General features: G+C 34.2%; 1 long non-coding RNA gene across 1 annotated transcript in view; it reads right to left on the bottom strand.

Moving 5' to 3' along the window:
* Positions 1-162: 162 nt before the first annotated feature.
* LOC113092630 (uncharacterized) overlaps positions 163-8,355 on the bottom strand; it is a 30,021-nt gene continuing 21,828 nt past the window's right edge. Inside the window, exons 3-4 of the long non-coding RNA XR_003287611.1 lie at positions 486-665; positions 163-298 (exon numbers count right to left, since the gene is read on the bottom strand). This is a non-coding gene — a long non-coding RNA (uncharacterized LOC113092630). The remainder of the gene's footprint in view (positions 299-485; positions 666-8,355) is intronic.

The following is an 8,355-nucleotide window of genomic DNA, read 5'->3' as shown; positions in this document are numbered from 1 at the left end:
TTTGAATACGTTTTGAATCACATGATATGTTTTGTTGAGCTTTAGGAATTATAAAAGTAAAACAGCAGGGGAAGAGAGAGGGGTTAGTCTCATGAGAGGCTTAAGCTGCATATTTTATAATGCTGATTTAAAGTACACATCCCGTGTGATGTCAGTGCTGTCCGTGCACAGTGGGCTGCAGCATTGCTCTTCATACTTGAGTATTGCAATCTCTGTGAGGTTTAGTGTACCTTAATCAGGCCAAATGTGGAAAAAGAAATCCAAAATCAAGTCCGATTTCAGCTGGAATCTTGCCATTCTGCAAATACATGTAGAATTTATATCAGACAGATGAATAACAGTTGATTTACCATTATTTACTTATTTACACAATAATATGCAAATGTAATAATAAAGTATGCAAAAAGTAATCTGCTACAAGGGTAAAAAACTTTAAATCGCTTCACGCAGATGCACAGACATGCAGTGGTTGGATTAAGTCATACATATTCATGTTTCAGTCGTGCTTGGCGTTCTGTCCACGTGATTTCTCTTGGCACTGCATCAAACAGTGGGCTGATGGGGCGAAAGGCTCTCTTCTGTTTAAAGGCAAGTGTTGGAGCTTTGCTCTGCATCCCAATGTAACTCTGATGAGTCTCCAGAGACACAAAGCATTAAGTCAGCATCTAAGAATTACAAAATAAGAGGCGAATTTGTAAAATGCAAACTTTATTTTCAAAAGAAAGTGTTTTGCGGTTCAAAGAGAGGTTTGTGCTGTTAGAGAAATCTGTTTATGTTAACCGTTTCTGGATGGAATAATGAGACGTTCCTCGTGCAGTACAGTACATGCTCATGTTTTTACAACATGTGTATTAATTAATCTAATATTTAGCTTAATATATTGAGTAAAATATTACACTCACAATCAAATGATAAAAAAATAACTTGAGGATATTAGTTATTAAAGCTGCAGTTGGTAACTTTTGACGCTCTAGCGGTTAATAAACAGAACTGCTTGCGTGTTGCGGAAGAACATTGTAGCCGGAACTACTTCTCTCTGTTTATGTCTATGAAGAATCACAAAGGTACTGGGTTACTCCGCCGCAGTACCCCCGAAGCAATCTAAAATAGTCCGAATATAAACACTTATTATAGATGTACCCTAGTGATTCAGGACAAGCTAAAAACATGGTTTGGAAAATGGATTCATGGTGTACTCGCTTATTATATACATTTTTCTACATTTTGAACACAAATAAAGTTACGGACCGCAGCTCTGATTGGTTGTTTCTTAGCGGGAGCGATGGAGTTTCTGCAAATGGCAATAGGACAACTGGGAGGAGCCAGAGGAGCTTGATTTTTTCACAGATTATCTGTCTCATATTCTACTGTCAGGACATAATGACAGGTTTAACAAATATGTAAAAAAAATTATTTTTACAAAAGTTACCTGCTGCAGCTTTAAGGTATAAGTAACCTTTCAATACAGTTGAGTGAGGTATATATACAGTATTTGGCATTGTGTAAGTAATATATCTGTATATGTAAGTAATAGTAGTCTTTCATACTGTTGTGTATATCTTATTAATTTACACTATAATGTAAATAATCAATTGATATGAATTATATATATATATATATATATATATATATATATATATAATTATATAATTGCCATTATTTATGCAATGACATATATACAATATAATATATAAACACACACACACACACACTATATACAGTATATATAAAATGGAACAACATATTATATACATAATTCATGATAAATGATAATTTTTTTTTTTTTTTTTTTTATTAAGTCTTTGCACAAATGGCACATTTTACAAATTATTTTGACAAGAACATTTTGGTGAAAGACTGTCGTACACTTTTAAAAAAAATGCCTACTTATATTACAGACCTATTATTTTACTTGTATAACATAAATGAGCCTGAAATAATTACTGACATCACTTAAAAACCCAAAGCATTATTGAAATGTACGGGTCCATTGCATTGGAATTAATCCACCGGATGTTCCTCTAGTTTGTTAAAAATTGGAAACTTATCCAAAAAGCTGATCTGGGCATCCCAGCAATAACAATGGTTTTAACCTGCATCAGCTGAACGGTAGAAAATGACCCTCATTGAGCACCTCTCCCTGAGGCACAGGGGAAATTGCACTATTCATTTCAGTCTCTGCTGAGATCTCACATTGGGCTGACATTAGTCTATTCAATTAGTCCTGTCCTCAAAGAGACATGACCTCCCTCTGGCAGAAGTTTCCATTTTCAATTCTGCTGTTTTTACAGCTGATTGGAGGCCTTTACAAATGCAGATGTGAACTTTGTGGTTAGAGTGCAATTAGTTACATTTATATAGTGCAATTTATATTATCTATATATTTATATTTTGAGTAAAAAGCTACATTTTAAAATATGTCTATTTACAGTAATGATCATTCCTTTTGTACAAAGCAGTTCACATTTTGACTTGAATAATAAACCATAAATAGGCTCTTTCTGTCTAGGAACATTAAAGTGTGTTCCCTCTAAAGGTTTAAGGCTATGACTGGCTGAGCATGACCTGAAAAGATTAGAAAAATAAATCAGTCACACTGCCCCTCAGGTGCTGCACTTGTTGACAGGACTGTATACAAAAGCGTTCGGTCGCTTTGTACACATGCTCATCCTGGACCCCCGTAGGAAATTTGCAGTAGAATAGTGAACGGATAATCCCCAGTTATAGTGTGAAAGAAAAGAGCGCTGAAATATTGAAGATCAATCTCAGTTTTAACATGCATCTTTTATGACAAAGTGATCCAATCTGAAAGGCAGGTTCTTTGATTTCATGACTGTGTGCATCTTTTCATGCATCGAGAAGTCATTAAAAAATCAGTCTGTTTTTATATAAGGAATTAATACTTTTGGTTCTTTATGTGATGTATGTAACAAAATAGTGCATTGTTTGTAAAATAGTGCATTGATAAAATAGTGCATTTTATCTAGATATTATCTGTATATGGATTTTTTTTTTTATCTTCCATTTTTAAATAAGAAATGTATACTTTTATTTATCAAGGATGCATTAAATCAAGTTATAATGCTACAAACAATTATTTCAAATAAATGCTCTTCTTTTGAACTTTCTATTCAACAAAGAATCTTGAAAATAAAAACACACTGTATTATAGTTTCTGAGAAAAAAATTAAGCAGCACAACTGTTTTGATAATGGGAAATGTTTAAATTGATTTATTAAAATCATTTCTGAAGGATCGTGTGACCCCGAAGACTGGAGTAAGGATGCTGAAATTCAGATTTGAAGGAATAAATTACATTGTAATATGTTAAAACAGTTATTTTGTATTTTAATAATACTTCACAATTTTACTGTTTTTGCTGCTTTTTTGATCAAATACAGTTAAATACCTTTTGAAGTAGCACAATAAGCTTCTTTCAAAAACATAACTCAAAGCTTTTGAGTTGCAGTATATGTGAAAAAAGATTAAATTATGAACAATAACAAACAAACATAGCATTTTAAGTGTAAAAAATCATAGTTACTTAAGAACTATTATGACCATTTTATTTTTGCAACACATAATGTAAAGCGCAAACTTTAAAATCCTCTTTTTTAGCATAATAATTGGTAGACAGGCAAGTCATTTGCTGTTGTCCAGGACACATTAGCAGTGATTAGTATTAACACTGCACAACATTAAATATGTGACTATACAACATTTTGCTTCTTTTTTATATTTAGTGTTGTACCCAAGGCTAGATAACCCCAAACTCCGGTTTATAGCAGGTGTTAACGGTGTCAATGATAAAGTGCTGTGTAAGGTCCTTGTGAACTGCACTCTGCTGAGCCCAGCAGTTAAAATGCCACCTTCAAAACGGATTCAGACTGAACAGCCCTGAACACAGCCCTGAACACAGCCCTGAACACAGTCTCTAAAAGGAAGTCAGAAAATGATTACAGAAACTCCTTATTGGCATAAAACAACATCTCAAGCAAGGAGTCATGAATACACACACACACACACAAACATTACAGGAGGAAAAAAATCTGTTAGGTCTTGTTCTACCCAAGCATGCTTTGCAGGATGAACCGTGTGGCCTTTAGCAGGGTTCTATTGGCTGTAAGGTGCTGAGTAATAACAGAAAGGTTAATGGAGAGTCTGAGGCACCGACCGATCGTAATTGGGATTCTGGGACCAGGAAGTGATTAATGTGGTTTGAGGGATGTTTTATCAGAGACACAGGACAAATTTAGCAAGCTGTGGATTGTTAAGGGCACTCTCACTTTGTAATGTCTGGAAAATAAGAGACCTATTTAATTGCGTTAGGTACTGACTGGTTTAAGTGCTTTTCTACGGTGGGTGTTAAAGACGGTCGCTAGGTGTATAGTTATTGTTAACTAAAAACTATTAAAAACTGTTTTGAATAATTAAAATACAGCTGAAACGGTGCTTTTAATAGTTTTAGTTAACAATAACTATACACTATACCCTGACAATTACATGGAAAATCAGTAAATAGATGTAAGGAAATTCAAACACTCGATTCATTTTTAAATTGTTAAAAAGGCCCAACAAAGGTTGTACCTCTTTTACCAGCTGAGGAAGTTTACCCTGCCACAGGAGCTGCTGAAACAGTTGTACTCAGCCGTCCTTGAGTCTGTCCTGCACACTTCAGTAACTGTCTGGTTTGATTCAGCTACAAAATCAGATATCAGAAGACTACAGAGAACGGTTCGGACTGCTGAAAGGATTACTGGTGCCCCCCTGCCCATCCTTCAAGAACTGCATACATCCAGAGTGAGGAACAGGGCTCAGAAAATCACTCTGGATCCCTCACATCCAAGTTATTTTGGAACTTTTGCCATCTGGCCGTCGCTTCAGAGCCGCAAATTCCAAGACAGCCAGGCACAAAAACAGATTCTTCCCACAGGCAATCAACCTCATGAACAGTTAAATGTTCCCCACTTATGCAAAAAAAATTTGCAATAACCTTATATTTATTTGTTACCACCTCCATCCTACACCCCTGCATCTCATTCTATTCCATTCCATTCCATTATTATCTATAGCACAACTGTACATAAAGTTTATATATTTATTATTTTTTCAATATTTGTTTATTTATATTTACATATGTGTTTTTTTTATTTTTTTATTCTCATCTTATTTTTTTATTTTTATTGTTGTTGTCCCTGTGTATTGGAAGCTTATGTCATTTAAACAAATTCCTTGAATTACTTGGCAATAAAGCTCTTTCTGATTCTGATATATGGTGAACAACTTATTTCAGAAAAGCTAAAATTACTAAAACAAAAATTACAGCTATACATTAAAAAAAGATAAAATTAAATAAATGCTTTTAATTGCATTAAATGCATTACAAAATATATCTGATACACTATTTATTATTTATTTTTAAATATAATAAATAATTATATTAAATACATTTTTGACTAAAAATACAACCGTTCATTGTTAGCTCAAGTTAATAAAATATTATATAATAATTATAAAGTTATATAATAATTATATAAAAAAATAACCATTTGATTTTTAAAATTGAATAACAAAAAAGTAATCGATGCTATAGAAATATTTGTCTTTATTAGTTTAACTAAATAAAAATCTTTCGAAATAATAATAAATTTAATATCATCTTCCAGGTGAATATTATGAGTCTGATCAATTTGAAAATTAATAGTACAATTTGGCGCATCAAGTCAAACAACAAATTATGCACCAAATTGTAATATTCAGGGTTAGGGATTTGTTCAAATGACTTCAGCCACAGTAATAATTATCGCCTTAGCAAACTCAATTAATGATTCAAAAGTAACATTAATTTCTCATTTTAAAATGGACAAATAATTCATGATTCTCTATAGTTGAGCTAATCATGCACTGAATTTTAACATGTGCCTGAAAAGCTTTCACAGCTTTCAAATGATCAACACAATGAACAAAGCCTTCATGAGAACAAAGCCAGGAATAAACTGCAATTGCATATAAAATATTATCAGGCAAACCCATTCAAAAGGCTGCAACACAAAGGCAAATTACAACAAACATCCTGCATATGAATAAAACACAACCACGGCTCTATTGCACCTATAGTTCTCGATTTAAAGCAACCTGTGCAGCTGTTCTGCAAATGTGACATACAGTAGAAGACACTTAATTCAAAGATGAGCTTTGGATTAAAGCCTGAGTAGGTATATTACATGGTTTCTCTCCCCCTCCTGTCCCGACTTGCATCGGCCCTCTGTGTCAGACTCAAAATTACTCTCAAGTCAGCCGATTAACCAGATGAAATGTAAATGACAGCTCTACCACAATCCCAAATTTACATGACTGTAAATCCTTTTGAATTCCCAAGCAATATATGCAACCGTTGCAGCAGCTGCTTGCATGTTTTCTGGTTGGAGTTCTGCAAAAATCACCGATAATCTAAATAAAAACACACTATTTAACTATAGTAGAACAGAGACTGTGAGAATGATAACCAGAGCATGTTTATAAAAGCCAAAGTCATATAAAAGCCATTTTACAAGAAAATACTATTATATATAAACTAATTTTCTTCCTTTTAATACAAATTGCTTCTTGCCATATCTTTGTAATTGTTTCTACACCAAATGTTCTTCTGAGCAATATGTTTTTTTTTTTTTTTTGGATTTCAAAACACAAGTAATATATAATTCAATATATCCAACCACAAAATGGGAATTATTTATAGATGTTGGACTCATTAGCATGTGTAATGCATTCAGTAAACATGCAATTTTATACTCTAGAACTTTAAATCTATAACTAGTAAAAAAAATAAAAAAATAAAAAAAAGAAAGAAAAATCCATTTTTATACTTCAAAGCTCTATGTTTCTTTGTCATTAATTGTGAAGTTTACTAGCAGTTTCTGACTCATAATTGTTTCTGCACCAATTTCTATCATTGTGGGCATAAAATAAATTGACAGATAAATCAAAAATTACACTGTGATAAATGATTAATAAATATTTTACATTCACAGGACCACGTAGGATGGTATTGCTGAAAGATAATTTCAAAACTGAAATTATGACATGCCAAGAGTTGCCTTGTCATTTTGTATACATTTGCTGCCATCTAGTGACATAACTTTGTATTTTTCTGACATTAAAATACAAAATAAAGATATAGCACAAAAGAGATGTCCAAGTCATTAACACTTATCAACACTAAAATTATTCTGGATGCCAAATGAAATCACTTTATATTGAGTACCTAGCGTTGTAATGGCTGTAGTTTCCAAAGAGCTTAAGAAATCAAAGTCTGCATGAAAATAGCCCACTATTGTTTTAATAAGCAGATGAATGCAATAATAAGCAATATACTGCAGTGCTGTTCCTCACACATTACTTGCTCAAGAGCCTCAACAATTATCTAACTTTGATCAAATAAATTATTTCTAAGTTATCAACAAAGCTTGTAAAGTGCAATGTTCCCATCTGATTTGTGAGAAAAAGGCCTGGGGCTAGTTTTATTGACAATCTGCTTATGCAAATGCAAATCATCCATTGCCAAGCATTATACAGAGCAAATATGCTTATACATTTGCTTCTGTGCATTTTAATTTTAATTTTATTTTTTACATCGCCTGTGAATTATACCAGTGGCGTATAGCCACGGGTGTGCCAGGGTGTGCCTGTGCCACCCACAGTGGCAGCTGGCACGCCTAAAAATAGATGCAGAATTATTTTTTATAGTCTCAATAAAAAATGTTTACTAAACTTGGGCTATTGTTGTTTACTTAGAATATATATATATATATATATATATATATATATATATATATATATATACTTTTTTTTTTTTTTTCAGGACTCGGTTGATTCAGATCGGCACTTCGGAGCCTGTTCGCGACTCCGTTGGTTCAGATCGGCACTTCGGAGCCTGTTCGCGACTCGGTTGATTCAGATCGGCACTTCGTAGCCTGTTCGCGACTCGGTTGGTTCAGATCGGCACTTCGGAGCCTGTTCGCGACTCGGTTGGTTCGGATCGGCACTTCGGAGCCTGTTCGCGACTCGGTTGATTCAGATCGGCACTTCGGAGCCTGTTCGCGACTCGGTTGGTTCAGATCGGCACTTCGGAGCCTGTTTGCGACTCGGTTGATTCAGATCGGCACTTCGGAGCATGTTCGCGACTCGGTTGAGTCAGATCGGCACTTCGGAGCCTGTTCGCGACTCGGTTGATTAAGGTCGGGATTTCGGAGCATGTTCGCGACTCGGTTGAGTCAGATCGGCACTTCGGAGCATGTTCGCGACTCGGTTGATTCAGATCGGGACTTCGGAGCATGTTCGCGACTCGGTTGATTC

The sequence above is a fragment of the Carassius auratus genome, unplaced genomic scaffold (assembly GCF_003368295.1).
Source record: "Carassius auratus strain Wakin unplaced genomic scaffold, ASM336829v1 scaf_tig00214691, whole genome shotgun sequence".
Lineage (NCBI taxonomy): Eukaryota > Metazoa > Chordata > Actinopteri > Cypriniformes > Cyprinidae > Carassius > Carassius auratus.
Note: the sequence above shows the minus strand (reverse complement) of the source record. Positions and strands in the feature narration are given on the sequence as shown.